This window comes from Columba livia, chromosome 15, assembly GCF_036013475.1.
Source record: "Columba livia isolate bColLiv1 breed racing homer chromosome 15, bColLiv1.pat.W.v2, whole genome shotgun sequence".
In the NCBI taxonomy this organism is placed as follows: Eukaryota; Metazoa; Chordata; class Aves; order Columbiformes; family Columbidae; genus Columba; species Columba livia.
In genome coordinates this window covers 16,772,724-16,793,904 of record NC_088616.1, presented here as the reverse complement: position 1 = coordinate 16,793,904, position 21,181 = coordinate 16,772,724, and the positions used below count along the sequence as shown (strand labels likewise).

At 45.9% G+C, this 21,181-nt stretch overlaps 1 long non-coding RNA gene across 13 annotated transcripts in view; it reads right to left on the bottom strand.

Moving 5' to 3' along the window:
* Positions 1–21,181, bottom strand: part of LOC102094206 (uncharacterized) — a 147,828-nt gene that overhangs the window by 20,125 nt on the left and 106,522 nt on the right. Inside the window, exon 1 of one of the 13 annotated variants that reach the window (XR_010466429.1) lies at positions 386–4,673. The exons of 9 other annotated variants lie outside the window; for them this stretch is intronic. This is a non-coding gene — a long non-coding RNA (uncharacterized LOC102094206). Of the gene's footprint in view, positions 1–385; positions 4,674–21,181 lie in introns of those variants that run through there. 3 more of the 13 variants (XR_010466434.1, XR_010466460.1, XR_010466457.1) reach the window with 3 other exon arrangements.

Genomic DNA, 21,181 nt, shown 5'->3' with positions numbered 1-21,181 from the left:
TGTTAGAGGACACAGGACAGAGCACAAGGACATTGCTTTAATTCACTTTGTGTGTGCTATCGGATCCCTCCAACTTGCACAGGGAGGATGGGTATCCCGGGTCGCTGCTCCTGACAGCACTGCCATCCTTCCTCCCTCTCTGAGCGTCCTTCCTCAGTTTTGTTTCCACTTCACTTGCTCTTTTCTCCCCGCTGCCACTCCTGCCCCAGGGTGTCCCGGCCCCCACGCCCTCAGCACGCAGGGACAGGCTCCTGGCCCCACGGAGCACCCAGCCCTTCCTGGGAGAGCAGCTCGTTCCTGCCCCAGGGAGCTCCGTCCAGCCGCTGGGGGCCAGGCTGTTGAACAGCCCCTCGCCATCCCCCGTTGGTGTTTTGCTTTACACAACCTTGCTCGTGGCTGGCTGCCACCTTCCCATCTGTGCCACGTGCCGCAGGCGTCCCCGTGCCGTCACCTGTGGATCCTGGGTCAGGCGGAGCAGGGAGAACCAGGGCACAAAGCCCATAACGTCACCCGCCAGGATCACGAGGCAGAAGAGGATTCCCTGAGCAGCTCCTGGAGCCGTGTACCAACAGTTAAACCGAGGTGGAGGCAATAAAGATGTGAGACTCTCCTTTTCCAGACAGAGTGTGAGTCAGCTGGGCCGCAGCAGGAGCGGTGGAGCGGTTCCAGCAGCACGGAGCACAGACAATGGGCTTGCCTCTGTAGAAACTGCATTAACTCCTTTATAGCTTGGTTTTGAGCTGAGAAATAGTCAATAGAAGCTACATAACATACTAAATTATGTTTTGCTTATTTTTCTAAAATTACGTACAACTTTATGTGCTTGTTGTCAACACCAACTGCCAGAAAAGCAAACGAGCAGAGCAGGAACCTTTGCTTCCAGTATTTGACCATCACCAAATCTCTTTTGAAGTCATGAAATTTTTAAGACTAACACAGCCTGTGGTTCCTTTAATTTGATTTTAGATTATTATTTCTCAGTTTCTCAGCCATCCACATACCTCCATGCCGTATTTCCAGACCTTACCACAGAGGTGAAAGCATTGTTTTTAATTACAGTTTTTATTGCGTGTTCCAGAAGCGGGTGCTGTGGGTCGGGATTTGAAGGTTCACAGCAGGTGTGCAGCAGAGAGCCATCCCGAATCACCTCCATCGCGCAGGAGCTCGAGCTGTCCAGTTCGCTCCCATCCAGCAGAGCAGACGTCGCGAGCTCGGCCAACGAAAGGCGCAGCCGAGAGGCGAGCGCGCAGTCCGGCTTTAGGGTCGGGGCTCCATTCTTGCTGCTCACCAGCCTGGGCTGTAATGACGGGACCTCCCTCAGGGCGCTCACTTCACGGATACAAACACGTTCATCATGGGTGCAATCAGAGTCCAGTCCCGGCCAACACCAGTGGCAGGGGAGGCAAAAGCCTTTTCCTGTTGCCCAAGGGAACGTGCACAGCAAGAGAAGCCGGTGCTGTGGCCCAGACGCAAATCAGTGCTGGGAACTTGCAATTAAGCCTTTGCTCCGGTGATGAGTAATCTCTGCATAATTCCCCTCTGGATGTTTTGGATACAGCAACATGTTTCTCCTGTAGCAGCAGATTTCAGAAGGTCTTTCTTACTAATTCATGTCAAGCCTAGTTTGGCTGCAAGTCTGTCTCAGTAAAACGAAACAATTGCTCATATTTGGAGACTTAAACATATAAACGTTTTTAGAATAATGAGACTCCCATTTAAAAACATGTGTTTCTTCCTTTGTATCTGTTTTGTCTTTGGTGTTTTTTGCAAACTTCTCAGGGAACGTGTTGGCACGAACAATACGTTTCAGACAAAGAGAGCAAATACTTTCAGAAAACAAAGCTTTAGAAAGTCGTAACAGTTGATTCATCATGGTAAACATCTGATTTATACATTTACTGTCCTGCCAGTGAGGGTGTCGTAATATTGCCCAAGACTTAAAAGGCCAATAAAAACAGTTATAAACTTGTACAACAAATACTGCAAATGATCTACGTACCATAAGCTACAGCACAAAATCTGTGTGCAGAAGGGTTTGCCTACTGAATGACTCATCTCCAGATTATCATCTCCTCAGTAGACTTTCAGGTGGCCAGGGAGAGAAAAGGTAGAAAATCAATCAAATACAAATTACTAATCATTCGCCCTCCTCGCCATGCACAGAGGTGACTGCTGGCTGGATACAATGTGCACAAGGCCCAGGTTCACACCTGTAACCTTTTCCAGCTGATTCCCCGCTATCTGTGCTCTGCATCAGAGTTGCAGAGACGTTTTCCCTACCCCGGTGCCTGTGACGATCGCCGCCTCAGCCCTGCCAGCAACAGCTCTGCCGTCACGGCTTTTATTTCCCTAACCCTCAGCTTCCGAGCCCCTTGATTAGAAGCTCCTAGTCTGGAGTTAGGAGCTAATTAAACTGACAGCGCTACCTCGCTGCAACTCATCGCAAAACAATTGAACTTATGTTTGATCTGATTTCTCGGAGGTGAAACGCGGCGGTGCTGGGGAGGTCTGGGACACGCAGCTGCGGGTCAGAGCCGCTTGCTTGTTTGTTTTTAACCAAGTGGTTAAAATCACACAACTCAAAATCCCCGTTTAATATATTGTTTTGCTCAGGACAATAACTAATTTGTTAAACGACGCAGCAAGAGAGCTTAGAGAGAGGAGAGCTGCTCAGAGCAGGAGAACAGGCTCCTTTCTCAACAAACGGCGTGGGGCAGGAGAGGGTTTTGAAAGAGTCCCAGCAGCTACAAGCAACCACTAAAACCAACTATCAGTGTGATCAAACCACGGCTGTAGCACAGTCCTAGGAAACAATTCTCTGTACTTTTTGTTCAACAAAGCAGTAAAACAATAAGACTTTTAATCTCCATTAAATAAATATCCTCTCTCCTGCTCACACGCTTGGCTGCGAACAATGCAAACCTGCACAGCGAGAGGTCACGTTTTATGGCACCGATAAGATCAGAAGTGCCGCAGCTCTTATCGCTTGGCTCTGGGGTTTTGACCCATTTAGAGACCTCAGCCACTGCTGCCCTGAGTGATTTACCATGGCTATATTGGCTCCGCCTTACGCTGTCATATTTGAAACCTACACTGTATTAATGCATTTACACTCTCTAATGTTGTTTAAGTGTTGTCTGTGTTGCAACAGCATCTTCTGGTCCCAAGGCCTTTAAAAGCCTTTGCTTGCAGCAGCGGTCGCTGCACTCCGGCTCGCAGCTCACGGGCCCCGATGGCCACACGTGGACCAGCTGCAGCCGTCCCGGGGAGCTCTGGGTGCTCACAGGAAGCTCTTCCACTTGCTACGTTCCTGAGCAGTTTTGGCCATGACAATACTCAGGGACTGCAACCCGTTCTTCCCCATTCAGGAACCGTAACCCCAAACTATTTACAGGGTGCCTAATGCTTCCAGCTTCCGTTTTGTTAAGGTCACATTTCTTTCCTAACAGTTTGTTTGTAAGAAGTTTCCACTGTGCTGCTCCCCAGTTCTTCTGGCTAATTAACATTTTCCATAGCTAAAGGTGAGGAGGGCCAATTAAACAAAGTCTGCCTTAGCCTATTGCTATAAGATAGCATAAATAGATAAAAGCTCTAGTTGTACTAACAGTCCATAAAGGTGCCTTTACAGCTACAGTTACTAAATAAATAACTGGAGTCTAAGACAACAGGTGCATAATGACTGGGAGAGAAATAGCATAAAACATTAGTCGTTTTCTACATGGACATTACCATTTTTACGTGACAAACTCATCCGATATTATAAATGCTATGTCAATGTATTACTGCAAAAGGATTTTCAACCATGTTGCTGTGTAGACTATATTATTTTTTTCCTTAATATGGCACGCAAACAATTACTTATATGTACAATCGCTCAAGTAACAAGTCACTGCAAAAAATGCTTTGCTATCAAATTATAAACATAAGATTAAAGAGGCAAACCAGAGTTTTCCATCTGACCTCTAGCACATCACAGTAAAGGCTCTGCCATGGTTATAATGCTGCGACACAGCCACATCTCTCAGATGAGGACATTTCTGTTTGGTTTCAGTGCTCCCCCCCATTAATTCTCCATGTGAGAAGCCCTTTGCAGTTATTTTAAGCAGCAGTCAAAGGGCTCAGGTTGTTTTCTTTTATGATGGTAGCAAATGAAGGTGTGTGTTAGAGCTGTGCTCTCAGGATGCCGTGTTGTACCTGGGCTGGTGAGGCTTGCTGGGAGACAATGCAGCTTTGTTGCTTTGCTCAATCAGGGCCTTGGACTGACCGGTGAAAATGAGCAGTTTGAAACGTACAAGCTCATTTTGTATTTTGTTAAGTAAGTGACACAACCCTCTTCTTGCTTAATACGGAAACTCACGAGCCAGGGGGATTACTTCCTCCTCCATCTCCAGAGCGACAGGGATGACTGTTCTTGTGTGGCCTCCGCAAACCGGCGACACTCGTTTAGATATTTTCCACTCCTTTATTGTACTTCCTCACACAGACTTTCCTACAATGACCTTTTGGAGCTGGAAACTCTGAACGTTGTGGGGAGAACATGATTTCCTGCCTGCTACTGTAAGTGAACCTCAGAACAGCAGCCCCGCGCAATAAAGCATGCAGCACGTAACACGAGTGAGCAGTAAGATCTAATGAGGAGTTAGAGTGAAATAAACAATGACTGAAGCAAGCTGCAGGGTCTGATCCTGCAGGACAGGAGGAACTGGTGCTCTTTTTCTAACTCCATTTTTATGTTCTGCTGGTAGAAGCAGAATTTCAAGCACCTCAAAGCCAAGAAAATAAGTAAAAATGGGGAGACACTTTCCCAAGCAAGGAAAAAAGTGGAACTGCAGAAGACTCCACCATTGCAATAGAACAGATAATATGTAAGTTGTGAGATATCTCTTAACAGTCACCACAAAGCACTTGGGTCCAGATGAGGGAGATCCCAGCATTTTATGCAACACCTATGCACTAAATAGGAGAAATGGGAAGGTCTATGGGGAAAAGTTAAATATTTCAGTTCAAAGAGGTAGAAAAAAGACAGCATGGCAGTTCCCATGGCAGCGACACGCGGCTGCAAACCCGCGAGCAGGAAGCACAGGGAGGGACGGGACTCCGCAAGGGACAGGGTTGGCACAGCGAGGACAGGCTGGTTTCAGTTAAGGACAGGGCTGGTTCCGGCGGCTGTGACAGCATCTGTGGCACACAGTAACACGCTTGGACATCCCCAGCACATCTCCGCTGCCCAGCACAGGCCCTGGCGCACAGCCCTGCCACGGGCACGCGGGTTGGGACCAGTGGGAGCAGAAGGGCTGTGCTGCCGCCTCACTGCCGCACAGCACAAAGGGCCCTTCTCCCGGTCTTTGAGATCAGTGGCAGCATGGAGAGTGAAAGAGGCCGAGCGAAACAACGCTGGAAGACAAAGGGGTCAAAAAATCAGCCACCATCTTTGTACTAATGGCTTTTTGCCGTTGTGCTGAATGAGAAGCGCGGTCTGTCTTCACAAGCGTGACAGCGATAGGTGCTGCACCAAGAAGGGAAGGATGCTGGTGGCCACCGAAATGTCTGACTGCAGCGAGAGGGATTTTCCTCCCTCTGCCTTGAAGCCTCAGTCCTGGAGCACCACACTGGGGATTTCTGCCTGTTGAGAGGCTGCTTTGAAGAGCCGGACCTGAATACAGATACTAGATATGTACCACAGGTTGCTACAAACACATGCTGACGCTAGCGTGTTCCGCTGATGAAATAAATGTATTTTTCCATGGATGGATTTCCAGAGAGGCACATCAGGAGCATTTAGACACCTGAATTCCTGAGCACAGAGAATCAGCGCGTCAAGCCGTGGCACTGAGCAGCCAGCGCCGCTCTCCGCTCCCAGCACCAGCAGCTTTTCTGCTTCACCCACGAAAGCTCCGGAGCTTCGTATGAAAGAGGAAAAAAGGGTGAGGGAAAACTCTGTCTGCCATCATGGGGGCAAAACAGTGGCCAATCCAGCCGTCTCACAAGACTTCTGTCATCAGCTTCTCCACAGCTGTTATTTTTCCTCGCTTCTCCAGTACACGTGTGCAGAGAACAGCAGAATAATGAAAGATGAAATAACAATGAGTTGAATGACAAATTCAGTAGATATTATATAATTAATATGTTCTTCAGAACTGTTTAGCGGCAAGATTTATTTTGTATAAATAAGGTGGAGTATTTCAGCATGGCACAGGACCCTTTCTGTCCATCTTTGCAAAGAAATTATGTGGGGAAAGAAGAATCACGCTTCAAGCAGTAAAATAGAACTGAAATGTTATCGATAAGAGCAAAACAAACAGGAATCCCGACTAAAGCTATTTCAAAATGTGGAGCTGTTCTAGGAAATTTAAAAACAAGTGAGAACTGATGGAAATGAAAGAACTAAGCTTTGAATTTAGTAAACGCTGCTTACTTGATTACACCCCTATGCAGTCACTGATGAGCTCCTGAGCAGAACTGATGAAAAATTGGATTGTTTACATGTATTAAACCAAGCAAATGGGAATCTGAGCTCAATGTGCCAAGAAACCTTGAGAATAAAAATCGTAGCAATAATTGCTACATTTCATGTGTCAATGGCATGCCAGCAAGACCCTGCACCAAACTCTGACCAAGGGAAAAAGGATGGGCATGTGAAACTGTAATATCACTTATCTACCAAGCAGGCCACCTGATGACTGACAACTTTAATTTCAGCGTGAAATTGGCTGACCAGCTGTTGAAACATCCATCCCTTTTGACAGGGATAGCGGTCTCCGGATATTTACCACTAGAAACTTCCAAAGGCAGGCTCCTGCTCCGCTGTCTCCATTTGAGCTGCAAAGAGAGCGGCCTCAACCGCAATCACAGCTCCTCGGGGAGCAGGGCAGGGGTCTTCCCGCGGTCCCGTCGGCAATACTGTCCCTGCCTTTGCGGAATGGTCCATGTGAAGCTGTAAGTGCTGTGAGCAGTGAGGACTGTGCACCCAGCGCACCAAGCGCAGCCTTTGAGGAAAGGGGCCAACTTAAAAACAGAGACTTTTTTCATATGGAACTAATCTGTGGATCAGGAAGGCAGATTTTTAACCTGTGTTTTCTCACAGCCAAAAGCAGGCCTGCCAAAAGAAAAGAGCTCAAATTTATTTTTGGGTTGTATGTATGTGAACTTGCATGAGAAAGCTATGAGTACCATATAGTAATGGGGTTACAGCAAACATCACCCTTATGGCACCTGCACAGAAAGTTACAATCTGCCTCTTCAAAATAAATACTGATTGGGAGAATAATCAAAATAACTGTGACCATTGTACATTTACTGTATTACCAAATACCCTGAGTATTACAGTGCTCTCCTGCCTGGACAGACGAGATATTTTAGCCTGAAAAAGCTGTGCTCTGGGGAACTGGGAGAAAAGCGTTATCTCACTTTTAAGGTGCAATCTCATAGGACCTGACATGGTTCTAAAGCCTGTTGCACTGGAATGCCTCTGCTTATTTAGGAACTTCACTAGCACTTGCCATCATTTAATGATCCTGATTTTGATATCCGCCATCCACTCCGCGGTGAGGGGCTGTTTGCAGCTAAACCACAATTAAAACAGAAGCCAGGGAGCAAATTCCCAGAGCCTTCCCAATCAGCCTTGACTTGTGATCTGCCGTCCCCAGGACTGTTTCCCACCAGAGAAACCGCCACCAGTGCCAAGACTTTCCACAGCACCACGTGCAGGTTTTGGTTTTCCAGCTGCGCACTTAACCATACGGAAAGTTCTCCACACATCAGCCCAGGAACTTCTCAAATATTTGGTTTCACGGTGAAAAGGTCCACAGAGGACATCCCGCCATCCACCGCAACGAGGGACTTTCATCAGCCTGCGGCTGAGAGACCAACACAACCATTCCACAGGTAAAGAGATGACATCAATAATACCCCAAACCTGAAAACTTATCTGTCAAAATAAAAGTATTGCTTATTAATTTGTGGCTATTAGGATCCTGACTGCCACTGTGCTCCTGGTTTGGCTGCCCGGTGCCCCAGAGCAGTTGTAACCCTTACCCATGGCAGCTCTGGAGTGACTTTGCTGTGCCAAAGCAGGACAGGGGATACTAATGGCGCTTAACTTTCCTAAAACTGCCAGCTAAACAATGGCCTAAGGGAATGGTAAAGCACATATGAAGCCTGAATGCTGCATTGACTTTTGGATTGCAACAGAAGGCTTCCACAGAATTGAAGGATTACCGCTAATTTTTATCCAAAAAGGAAAAATAGAACTGACGAGTCTAACTCATACACATGGAGTATGCTGAAGGCTGCATCAGCCCAGAGACTATTAGCACATAATTAATTAAAATGCCTTGGCACTTAGGCTTATGCTAAGAGAGCTATGTGAGCTAATGCTGGCAAACTTTCTACTCTCATTACAATCCATGTCAGTAGGATGGACGCATTTGAAACCATTTCCTGCTCTTTGTTACAGTATTTGCCAATCACAGGAAAAATTGATGCTGTAAAAGTGAGAAAGCATCTCCAGCATTGCAATGAAGGAATAAATTATTCTCTGGTGCAGATTATAATTGCAACATAATTTGGCGAGGAAAAATTAACTCCTTCTTCTGATGTGGTCAAGGGAACTGTTTTGTGGTTCTGTGAAACGATGCTTTGATTTGTGGCATTAAGTATCAAAGGATTCCCCAGAGCAGCCTGAGCCATCGTACAGACGAGCCGGGCTAAGCCCGAGGTGCTCGCTCATCCCGAGCTCACGAGTTCACAAGCTTGCCTGACTCAGTGAAGTCACCTCTCAGCAAGAAATTGTTCTCTTTCCAGGATGGGACCTTCGGAGCAGAAGTGCCATCAGTGTTTCCTAAGGACCCGCTCCTGAGAAGAGAAGGAAAGGTGCGCGGCCATCCCGCCGTGCCTGTTCAAGAGCAGGAACCACAGGTGAGCACCGACCAACCACCAGAACTTGGCCGAGCGTCCCACCAAGACCAGCCTTGTGCAGAGCTGGGGGGTCCTGCCCTGGAAAACAACGCAGGAAAGGTAGATGCAAATAATAATGAAACAGGGAATTAAATGAAAATAGTCCGATTTTTGTAAACCTCAAGAGAAGAACTTTCAGCTTGTATTTCAACGTGATCATTTTGCTCCTTTAGAAACCCACTGAATCAGAAGAGGCTCTCTTTGCCAGGAAATATTTCCTTCCCAACTATTTTAGTCAAAGACTGTGGAAAACCCAAAGGGCTCTTGCTTTCTCAGATCTAAGGACAAGGACTTGCTTTGACATTGCATGCAAAGGCAGATCATCAGCAGGGCTGCGCTGTTACCCCGGCTCAGGCTCGGTCTGCAGCACAACCATCGTGACATGCTGAGGTCGGAGTGTCTGCACAACGCATGACATGCAACTCTTCAGCATTTATTAGTGTTGCAGCGTCAGAAAGAGCTGATTAATTATCAAGGATTTCTGCATAGCAGCTAAAGGGAGAGAAACGTGCTTTGAAGAACAGCATCATCCCTGCTAGTCGTGTAGCAGAGAGCTAATTATTTCTGCCTTTGTCGTTCTTTCCATCAGAGGGGAGAATCTGGCATTTCTCCAGCTTCGAGTACTTTAAGGTAATAACAGAGAGTGTCTCAGCATGCTGCACGTTAGAAGGAGATTTAATGCGCTTGCTGAATATTGTATTGAGTTCCTGATTTGTGTCAGCAAGACCTGCTAATTCATAAGAAAAAGTGTCATCAGAACTTATTTTACATACGTTTAGACACGGGTAAATTACGCTGGAGAAAGCCTGACTGCAGCCATTAGTACTCGCTGCAGATCTTGTCTGACTTGAAAGGCTGCTGAGAAGTCCACCGAGGTACAGTGTGCAGCAGCCTGCTCAGACGTACCCCTCCAGGGTCCCTGCTGGCCGTCCCTGAGAAGGGCTCGTGTGTTTTATTTCTGCTGCTCCTCTTTGCAGAGGAACCTCCCAGGACCCCATCCCTACCAGCCACACTGCCCATTTCTGCGGTTCCTGCGCAGGCTCCTGCTCTTCCAGCATCCCCTGGACCCTCCAGCATCCCCCCGACCCTCCAGCATCCCCAGGACACCCCAGCAGCTTTGGTGCTGCTGGGAACAGCCTCAAATGGCTTTTGCCTCTCCCATTTGTATAAAACAAGACACACATTTGCCCTCTAAAAATCACTCTCAAAACATGGAGCAAACCCACCAACACAAAATATTGCTTTCCCATCTACCGCCAAAAAGCAAAGCTACCAAAACCTGGGGACAACGGGACGCTCTGCATCGCGCTGTGGCCGCGATGGGCACCGCGGGTCACACGGAGGGAGCGAGTGGCTCCTGTGGCTCCGTCCCGGAGCCTCCAAGGCTGCAACATGTATTTTGATGCCATGAAATCCCAGAACCCTTCATAAAATATTCATCACTTTTTTAATGCCGCATCTTCTAATTTTAAAATTCGGGCCTTAAATAATTTAGCAGACTTATGAAAAAAAAAAATAAAGAAAAAATAAGAGTCTCCAACAGACAAAACCCCCATGGGGGTTGTGGCACAGTTACTAAATTAAACGTAAAGATTCTCACCATGTTACTGGTTTCTCCTCAGAGATGTATAGCTGTGCCCACAGCCCCGGGCACTGAGCCTCTGCCATCCGAAAGCCGGCAGTTACCACCGCAGAGGCAGGATGTGCCCGTGGGATGTGCAGCAGCATGTTTGCAGGCTTGTGAAAACGCAGCTGGCGAGTCCCCGCCATCCTGCGTCACCCAGCGCCCATCTCCTCCAGCTGCCACCATCTCCTCCAGCTTTGCACCATTGATCCTTACATATTATTCCTCCCATCCTGCACATGTCCTGGTCACAGTGCCCAGGCAGGGGACTTTGGTCCCCCAGTCTGGACTCCTGTATTACAGACTTGAAGACACCTAGAGATGCAGAGTTGAGACCGTTCCTCAGTACTCAGTCGTGCAACTAAAGCATCCACTTTGCTTTGAACCTGGTGCTTTCAGCTTCCAGTTCTTGAGCCTTGTTACAGTTATTCTATGCTAAACAAAAAAAGCCATCATACCCCAAACCTTTTATTTTTCCTTGTATAGGAAATGCTGTCCCACAAAAACAATCCCAAATGGGCTTCTCAGAGCTATTTATACAATAAACAAGTCTTGTAGATGAATTCAAAATATAAACCTCTCTAGCTATGTACCTATTTTTCAAATCCAAGTTTTGCTGTGCGGTTTGTTGCCGTTCAGGGCTGACTTGGCACAGGTTGTTCTTCTCAATGCAAACTCAGTTCACCTCTCGCTGCGAAAATACAGCGTGTCCCCTGAAATGGTAAATATGCCAGCTAACTTCCCCAATTTAATTAACTTTTCCCCAATGGCCTTGCTTAAATAGACTCCAAAGTTCAAAAGACGAAACAAAATGAAGAATTGTGTTTTAATAATGCACTTGACAAAAAGGAGGAAAAAAGGAGTTTTCGTGATTTGATATTGAAGCCATGGAAACTCCTGTGCCTAGCGGATCTCCTGCCTTTTATAACATCAATAATTTAAAACTTAATTGTTGTGCATTATTTGCTTAAAGAAGATTATGACTCCAACATTTGCATTTATTTATCAGTAAGGGTGAGATAGTTCTTTCTCAGTAAAAATATATTTGGAAATTCATTCACCCTGCAAATAAAATCACCGAGTAGCTCATCTCTAATGCTACTATTTAACCACTGAGAAATTAAGCCTCCCTGTTCTCACATATGATGAGAAACGTCTGTTTATTACCAAGCCATTGTGGTGACTTTCCTGCAGTGCACTTTCAAACCATCTGAAAGGCGTATTTTGAGGTTAATCTCTGGTAATGGCAACTCCATTACGTTGTGCTTGAGCTAAGTGAAGTTTCTTGGTGGTATCCTCAAAGGGCAGGATATGGTTCTTAATGCCTTTCATTTATCAGCAGAAATCAAGCTCCCTGGGGCAGTCTGGGTGCAGGGACAGCGCTGTGGGCCGTCAGACAGCCAAGCGCACAGCCACGCTGTCACCTCTGAAAGGACCTTACAGGCTGCGAGGTTCAAGTACGGCTTGCCCTTGGAATCAACGACCACACAGAGCCCTGGGGTTTATTTGAGCCTGATGGAGGGCAGGGGAAACAACTACTGAGTATCTCGAGACTGTCCCAGGACTGAGACCACCACCATAAATCTGCAAAGCCAGGGGACACGTGTTTCTGCTTCCCCATCGCCCCGTTCCGGGCAGTTTGCCCTGGGGACTGTTCCCTGCCCTTCGCACAGGCGGGTGTCCTGCAGCTCGTCACTAGTTCTGCACCAGGACAGTCCTCCCCGACCCCCTCGGCTTTCAGATTACAGCTGAAAATCCCATCCCCCATTCATTATGAGGAATTTCGGTGTATTCACCAAAGAAAAAATGAAGGCTTGACTTAACTTTCCAAAAACACCACCTGCAGTCCCGCAAAGCCCCAGGAGTTCCCACGCGATGCCGCGATCACCATCGCGGCAGCAGAGACTGGGGAGGGAGAATGGTGCTTTCAGGATTAGGGGGTAAAACATGAACTCTGCTGGGATTGGGTGGCACAGAAAATTCATCTGCTGTTTTAAATCTGTCGATCTCATACCACAGAGCACTCTTGAGAGCCACATCAGAGCAGAGCACTTCCAACTGTTGATTATTTTTCATAAAAAGGACATTTTTCACCAAGATGTACAGAAACACCCAGAGAAGGTGGGAGGCAGAGGTTTCAAAGCCACTCATTTCTGTGCTCAGCTCCCATGGACCATTTCTATACTTATGCACTTTTGAACATACCCCTGATGCAGGAAGGCAAACTCTAGGAACCATGGTGCAGAGATATGGAAATTAGAAAAATTAATAGCTTTGAAAAGTTTACAGGTTCAAGAGCACCAGCAATCTGTGACACGTTTGATGAGGCTTGAATCTGCGAGTGTTTGCATGCGGAGCACAACACTTCCCACTGCCACGCTGTGTGTACAAAACGCCAGTGAATTCAGCTCTGACAGCAATTGGTCAAAGCACCTGATCGTACGCTGCACAAAGCCAAGTCACACCGAGCACAAAACTAACGGCTGGAATTTCTGAGGTTCCTGATGCCTGTTGGGGCACCTGTGCAGGTTTTCAAAATGTGCATTAATTTTGAAATTACACACTGAAGTTACTGCAGAAAATGTGGCTCCCCAAACTGCAGGTTATGATCTACTGGAAACGAATTTGTGTGTGTGTTTGGGTGGTAGGTGCACTGTCTGCTCTCCGAAAAGAGGCGGCTTCAGCAAATTCTGCTAGTTACTGAGCTGGAAGATAGCACGCAGCTTGATTACAAGCATCCATAACATAAACTGGAAATCCTCAGGGACAATAAATGCCCATAATAAAACTTGAATCCCCTTTAGGGAGAAGAATAACCAATGACCTTCTGAACACCTCATGTTAGAGATATGTGAAAGGTGGCAACCTATCTGCATGCAGCCAGGTGAACTGATTAACAACCAGGACTCGCTCAGACTGCAAACTCCCCTTCTGGATGAGGATCTCTCCTGCTGGCTTTTTCCTCCACACAGTGATAATACCCGCAGAGGTGTCATGAGACAATCTTGCCCCCGGCGCAGAGCTAACAAGGATCATTAAACCCTGATGAACATCCATTTAAATTGATCTTTCTTAGTGAAAAATTTGGCTCCTGCCCAGAGCAACCACTTCTGAACGCTCGGCTTGCTGCTCTGGTCTAAGGAGGCTGAGCAGACAGGGCCAGACAAACTGAACAACAGACAGGAGGCAAAAATAAAGAGGGAACCTGTGTCCAAGAAAAAATTGCAGGTGAAGGGCAGTGCTGTGGCCATCGCAACAAACACAGGCACGGTGGTGCCCAGACTCAGCACGGCAGCACCAAAACTCAACCATCTGCATGTGCCTCTCTAGGGAAAAGGCCGCTGCTCTGCAACACTCAGAGGGGATGAACCGGTAAGTAGGGAGATACAGCCTATTAACAGAAGCTATCGTTTGAGAGACATAGGAATTGGCAGAGGTCCGTAGCTTTGAGCTCAGACGGATGCAGAAGCACGGCAAGTATGATCCCATGTGTGCAAGTCCATAGAACGCGCAGCCGATGGCCTCGGAGCGCGCCAAACCACGTTTTGCTCAACCTCTGCCACGCTCCTCGCACGCTGCTCGGCAGCGACACCGCGGCCCCCGGGAGCACAGGGCAGAGCGCAGGGCAGGACGGCAGAGCAGCTCGGTTAGCACACCAGCCCACAACACAGGAAACGCCAAACACACCCCACTAAGTCAGCTAGCATTCCCCTGCATAGTCAGTGTCTATAAAAGTACTTGCGTGTGTTTAGCAAAGCATTTCATTAAGTGGAGCTGGCTGGTAATATTTACCCAGCTAATGCCTCTTTATTAGCAATTGATTTCACTTGTACAATGCTCCTTTCTTTTTTTTTTTAAAGTCCTGTGTTTTTATCACTAGACCTTGTTCTTAAGAAGGATCTAAAGTCATCTGGAAAATGACTGGTATTCCAAAACCTAGGGAAAAATTACCTGCTTTCTCGATAGCCAGTACTATTTTCCTGGTTGTAAAGAATACAGACTGCCCTAGAATCAGAGCCAGTCTATAATCTGCTGTACATTATCTTAAATTTCAATGCTAGATTTTCACTTCAGCAGATATATGGTTTTTCTCACCTGGTCATTCACAGAGCAACACTTCACCATTCATTATTTGCCAGCACAGATTACAAGTGCAAGCGAAGCATTATCTAATTATTGTTTTAGGGAGAGCAAAGCAGTAAAAAAACACCTTGAAATCCCAAAAGGTTATTTGGAAGCAAATTTGAAGGGAGACAATGCTTGAAGGCTATTATTTGTTCTCACTTACGCTGACCTTTGAAAAGTCACACACAAAGAGCACAGAAAGACCCAAAAGACCTGACCCGAACACTGGTGCAAAAGCTTACACTGAGTTTTACTGGAATCTAGATCAAGCTCAACACTAAATTAATTTCTGGGTTGTTAAAATGTTTATCCTTGACTACCATTCGTGTTGCACCATATGGTTATCAAAATGTGATGTGTTTCCATCTGGGTGTACGCATGAGCTGTACATTAACTCTCAAAACTGAAGCTTCATTATGAGGAGAAAGAGGGTGGTTTTTTAATGGCTGAGAAGATCTAAAGGTACAGATCCAGCACACCTGAGTGCTACAAGCCTCGTACGGCTTATAAATGGGTGTGTTTCTTAATTTTTCTCCTTGTTTAATTTCTTACTAGCACTACTGGATGATATTTACTTGGTGCCACTTCCCAGCCTGTGAAATAAAAGGATGGTTGAGCTGGCAGAAAAAACCAAACCAACCCAACCAACCGAACCACCAGCAACGCCAATGAACACAGAACACCCCCATGTCCGTCCCACGCAGCCCAGAGCCTGGCTGGAGGCTGCGGAGCCGAGGGGCAGGGCTGGCATTCCTCCCTCTGCAGGTACTACTTTGGGAGACACTTTTGGTTTTGCAGTTTCCAGTGCAAACAACACGCTCCTTAGAGGGGGGATCTGAGCTGCAAGAAAGATCTTGTTGTGCTCTGGCTCCATAAATGGGAGCTTCGAAAATCAACAGAGCCTTATTATATACGGAATAAACAGAAAAGCCATGAAGGAACTCACTGTCTGCTGTAGATTCATGAAGTGAGAATGGGCGCTGAATTTCCAGCGTAGGGGTCATTCCCCGCCTTCAAAGCTGCTGGCCCCACAAAGAGCAGCGATGGGACGCCCAGCACCACCGCCTGCAAACACAAACTGGGAATGGCGGGAACGCGAGGAATCGTTTCACCCAGGAGTCAAAGATGCTTTACAAGAGTCCTCCTCTGTCCCACTGGAGCACATAACCCACAGTGGTTTAGATGGTTTTGACTAAAGGTTGGAAGGGAAGAGAGAAAGCGTAAAATGCACAATAAATTACGTTTATTTATAATTCTGCTTTCCCTTAGAACCCACTCCATTTCTACCAAAAGCCCTTGGCTCAGAAACATAGTGCACAAGTACTCAAGGAAAAATGTAGTATACAAAAAGTAGCCAAGATTTTTCAAAGTGACTAATGATTTTTGAGTGTTTAAATATAAATAACTTTCAAGGGAACATAATTTTCATAACCCTTGAATAAATATTTCCAGCTTCTCTTCCAGCAGATTCTGCGCTGCAGTATGGAGGTACTCCTATAAACCTGCGCAAGCTGCTCATTTTTTTCTCCTCCACGAGTACTCTCAAGCTACTGTCCTGCACAGTGTGAGTCCCTTTGAGATTCCTCCAAATACCCTTACAAGGACATGGTATTTTCTTCACATAGCGCCTCAACCACTCTCTTGAACAGCCATGACATTTAAAAGGTTATTTTTGCAATTTAGCTTTGTTGTTTTTCTTAAAAAATAAAACCAAATAGATATGAAGAACGTTCTCTAGCGAGCTTCTTGTCTCCTTCGCCAAGTGCACCTTCTTTTGATAAAATCTTCTGCTATATCCTCCAAGCTCCACCCTTCACTTCCTGCCTTCCACACTTTAATGCCAGTTCATGCATTTATCATTTTTCTTTCTTCCATCATCAGTTATTTGCCCATTACTGGTTTTGCTCCCAAATATCCTCTTTCTGTTGGTTGCCTGACCGTGCTGCTCCCAGATACCTTCTCCTCTTACTCCACGTCCTTCCAACTCTTCCTGCCTCCCAAACCTATTAATTTCCACTTCTGCACTCAATTCCTCCTCTTCTCCAGCCCCCTCTGATCAATTATCTTCCCATAGTCTATTATCTTCCCTCACAATTTCCCCAAATAATACATTGACTGGTAAATATTTCCATGCCCTATCCATCTTGTGTTTGTGACAACCCCAAAATGAGCTGCCTTGCTCAGCCATCAATCCAGTCTCTCTGTGGTCTTCTATTATTAATTCACGCTGTGCCATCCTCTTTGCTGTCAATCAGCTTTTCTGGGTGCAAAAAGCCTGATTCCTCCTCACTTTCCTTTATTCCGCCACCTTCACTCCCAGTTGCTTCAGCATCCCCTTGCTTGTCACAGCTTTTCTGCCACAGCCAAGTTCCTAACCCACCTTTATCCCTTTGAGCATTCCCAACATATATTCCAACTCATGCTGTTATCACTGTGTTTCAACGTTCATATCAGGGGTAGGAAGTAACCAGCCCAAGATAAAAACAGAGCAGAAATTCGGGGACGGCTTGCAGAGCATGCAGCTTTCAGCAGCCATGGGCAATGACATTTTGAAGCTGCTCTGCTCAACCAAAAGTCTGGAGGCATCTCCCCTGGGATTTTAATTGAGGAGCTAATGCTGTCTGGCCAACAAATTCTCTTTCCTGGTCTCTGCCCAACAGACACAACTTGGATATTATCCCTCGGTGCCTTGAAATCAGAGCATGCTAAGCAGTCATTTTCCCTCTTGTTCAGGTTTTAATTCAACCTCCCTGACCACAGCAGGTGGTGATGTTGGAATCTGGTACTGAGGAGGCGCACGTTGCTGTTCTCTGGGGACGCTGCATTTGTAATCCAGCAGCAGCTGCTCAGTAATACCTGTATTTTCCCCCACTCATTTTAAGTGCCTATTTAGCACAGAGCATTGCTCCCCTTTCAGTCTGTCTTTATTTGCTTGGTTTTTTTATGCTTCATCCTGCATTGCTGAATTTGCCATTCCCCAATGTCCTACTAAGCTCGTACCTAAACTTGCACATTCTTGTGCCTGATTCCCCTCCAGCCACTGCCACTTGCACAGGACGACGCTGATGTGCGAGGAGCACGTGGAGAGGACAGGGACAAGGAAATGAGAGTTCCCACGTCCCATTCATTTCAGGCAGGGCTGAGGGGCCACGGGTCCAGCCGCATTGCTGAAGTCGCTGGCCAGGTTCATGAAGAGTGAAAGAGCAGGAGAATAAAAGAAATGGGAATGGTGCCTCACAACAAATCTGTGTAGCGAGGAATCTTTCCAAACCGATTTCTATAGACTTATTTCACCAAGGGATCGTCATCTGAGTAATAACACAGAAAAATCAATTTTTCCACGAGGAGGCTGGAGTCCTGGCCTCCATGTCCCTCTCGCAGAACAGCTTCTGGGGCTGCAGCCTTGCTGAGGAATCAGACACGTTTCCCTCTTTTCCCTGAGGACTCAAACACTGCGGCTCTGTGCGGCAGGACACCCATCGCACCCTGCCCGCGTGAGACAGGCACCCCCAGAGGAAACGGCAATGGGAACAGCAACAGCCCCTTCTGACGCGTGATTAGAGCCGTGAAAAGGTGTAACAGTGGTTCTCCCGGACTTTGTAGACCTGTTTCTTGAGTATCTTTTAGATGTTGGCTTATCTATTCAAACATAACAAATAGAGCTCTTCTGTTTGCCTTTTTTTCCCCCTTCTATTTTTATTACATATTTATATACTATTAATTTCCCAGACTGTTTTCTTCAGGGAGTGGAGAAACAACTTTGAGTCTATTCAAGAAATTGTTCCAGAGTAAGCAACCTGCTATGCCACAGAAAATGGGATTGTTTTTCCTTTGCTGGCGTGGAAGTCTGAAGCCCTGAGTGTGCCCTGTGCCTCCAGAGTGCAAAACCCGAACACAACCGTCTGACGCTCCTGGCGGGAGGAAGGGTTTATGCCCTTTACCTCAGCCACGTCAACCCAGCAGAAAGACAAAGAGGGACTTTGCAATGCCTTTCACAGCTATGAGAACCAATGTCAGGTCCGTTAGCTGGGTTTTAATATTTCCCAATTTGATTAGAATTGCTGACAGTTGGAAAAAATGTCCTTGGGCTAATAAACATGAACATAGTCTTGGGGATGGCAATATAGATTTGGTCTCTTGGTTCAATAACTCCTGTGCCATGAGACGGACACTGAAATCTGTGGGAGACTTCAGCACGGTCTGAGGTCATTAAATAGCCCACGGATGCATTATTTTACCTCTGTTTTATGTCTCCCTGTCCACATGAATGCCGTTGGAATGAAAGTGATACCAGCTCCAAATACAAACCTTACTTTTACATTTTTGGAAAATGTTCCAGCTCCTGGTTCCATCTGTGCAAATCAAACCCCATGGTTGCATAATACACAAGACCTTATTAAAAAATACTAAGCTGGATTATATGCAAATGAGGGTTTCATTGTCTTTCATCTCGTAAAGGCTAATAACATTACAGATGACAACCTTCTTATCAAAAATAGTTTCTAATACAAATTGCCTTTGACTGTATTTACAATGTCACTTTTAATCAAGTGAATTGTCAGGCTATTGCACTTCTGCACTCTTTATTACACAAAAATGTAATGAAGAGCGAAGCGGGTACAAGTGCTTTCGGCTTTAACTGGCTGCCCATTTCATACCACTTACAACCTACTCAGTGAGCTTATACTTCGGTTCTTAGAAAAACACTCGATATAAATGCACGGGTTCCTGAAGGAGCCAGCATGCAGAAAAAGCTTATTCCACTTACTAAGACCATTTGTCTTTGTAATTACACCTACTTTTCTTACTCCTATGCAATTAGTAAATACAAGCTAAAAATAACCACTTGAATGCCAATATGGTCCCTGACTGTTTCTCTATTATGTCAAGTTTAGATTAGTTCAGTGTTCATTTGTTTGTAGGTTAACAGCTTTACTCGGACGGTTTTACCCCTGCAGGTGCGTTTCCACCCAGCACATACTCTTCCCATACTTGGAAGCAAACAGATCAGTGTGTTTCACAAGCCTTCTCCTGCCTCCACTCAGCTGCCAGAAAACGTGTGCCAAACAATAGACAATATTTTGGGGGAAAGAAACAATGTGATTATAGAAATCGTCATGTGTGCTTGCCCCCCTTGAGCCTTTTAATTCACAGAAGTCTAATTAGGGAAGACTTAATGTATAGCATACATAAGAAAGCTGAAACTTCTGACAAAATATGTTCAGTACCATTTTCTTCATGCTTCATTAATAAAGAACAAAATGTCTCTAGACTTTCTGTAACATATGCACAGAGCGATTTCAAACCAGACTGAGATTATTTTCAAATGAGGGTTATAATATACTCAAGCAATAACAATGCATTTTTTTATCGCTTTGCTTGTAAAGTTGTTCCCATGTTCTACTAGCACAAAGTTATTTGTCATTTTTGCAAAGTCTAAGTCGTTACTTTGATGGGTTTTAGGAACTTTCAGCTATCAACTCAAGGTTGAGCGTCGCCTACAGCAGAGCTGAGCCTGGGGAACTGCAGTGCGGGAGGAAGACTTCTGTAGAAACCATGGCTTTTCATACAAATGAGAGACACAGGAAAACAAAGTTTTGATTAATCTTCTAAATCATAGATAATGCGTAGGGCTCTGTGCCATCAGATCGCAGGAAAGCTAAAGGGATTTCTAGCTCTTCCACATTTGCTCAGACTACAAACAAACCAGTTTATTCATTGGATGGGTCTGAAACAAAGAACCTCCAAGAAACAAATGCAAGGTTTACAACTTCTACCAAAGACTGTAGAACAAACCCGACACTGTGCCCTGTTCTGTCTCGTTTCGTTACCCACGTGCATTGCGGGGATGCAGCAGTCCCAGCAAAAGAAATGTCTGCCCCGATGCTGATACATGGGACAAGTTTCCCTTCTCATATCCATTTCCAGAAGGAATGATATGAAGGCGATTCCTCGGGTGATCTTTCACTGAACACAGCATTCCTCCGGGTGGGCAAAAGGGAATCAGAGTGATCTCACCACACTAAGACAACCTGGGTCAGCATTTGCCCAGGAGATTGACACAAGTACAGCTCGCTTTGCAACTCATGCGTATGCTCCTGCGGCCAGGTGTTAAATCGCATTATAAGTATTGAGACATCAACCAACACTTACAATAAGCATAGAGGGGAAAACCGCGAAGCTATTTAAAGGTGTCAGTGTATGGATTTGTAAGCAGACGTTTGTATATAATTTGATAGCTATTTATTTCTTGTTAATGCTTTTGATGGCCTGACGTGCCACGTGATGCAGATCCCATCTGATGGGTAAATAGCACCAAATCAGTGTTTTGCAAATACAGAATATTTTCGTATTTAGTTACCAAGACACAAAGGCTTCCTAGAGTGAGCATGCTATTAAAATGCTAATAAACTGTATTGGAGAGTTTACTCAGACCTCAGCAGGAAACATACACCATTTACCAAGATCTAGATATAT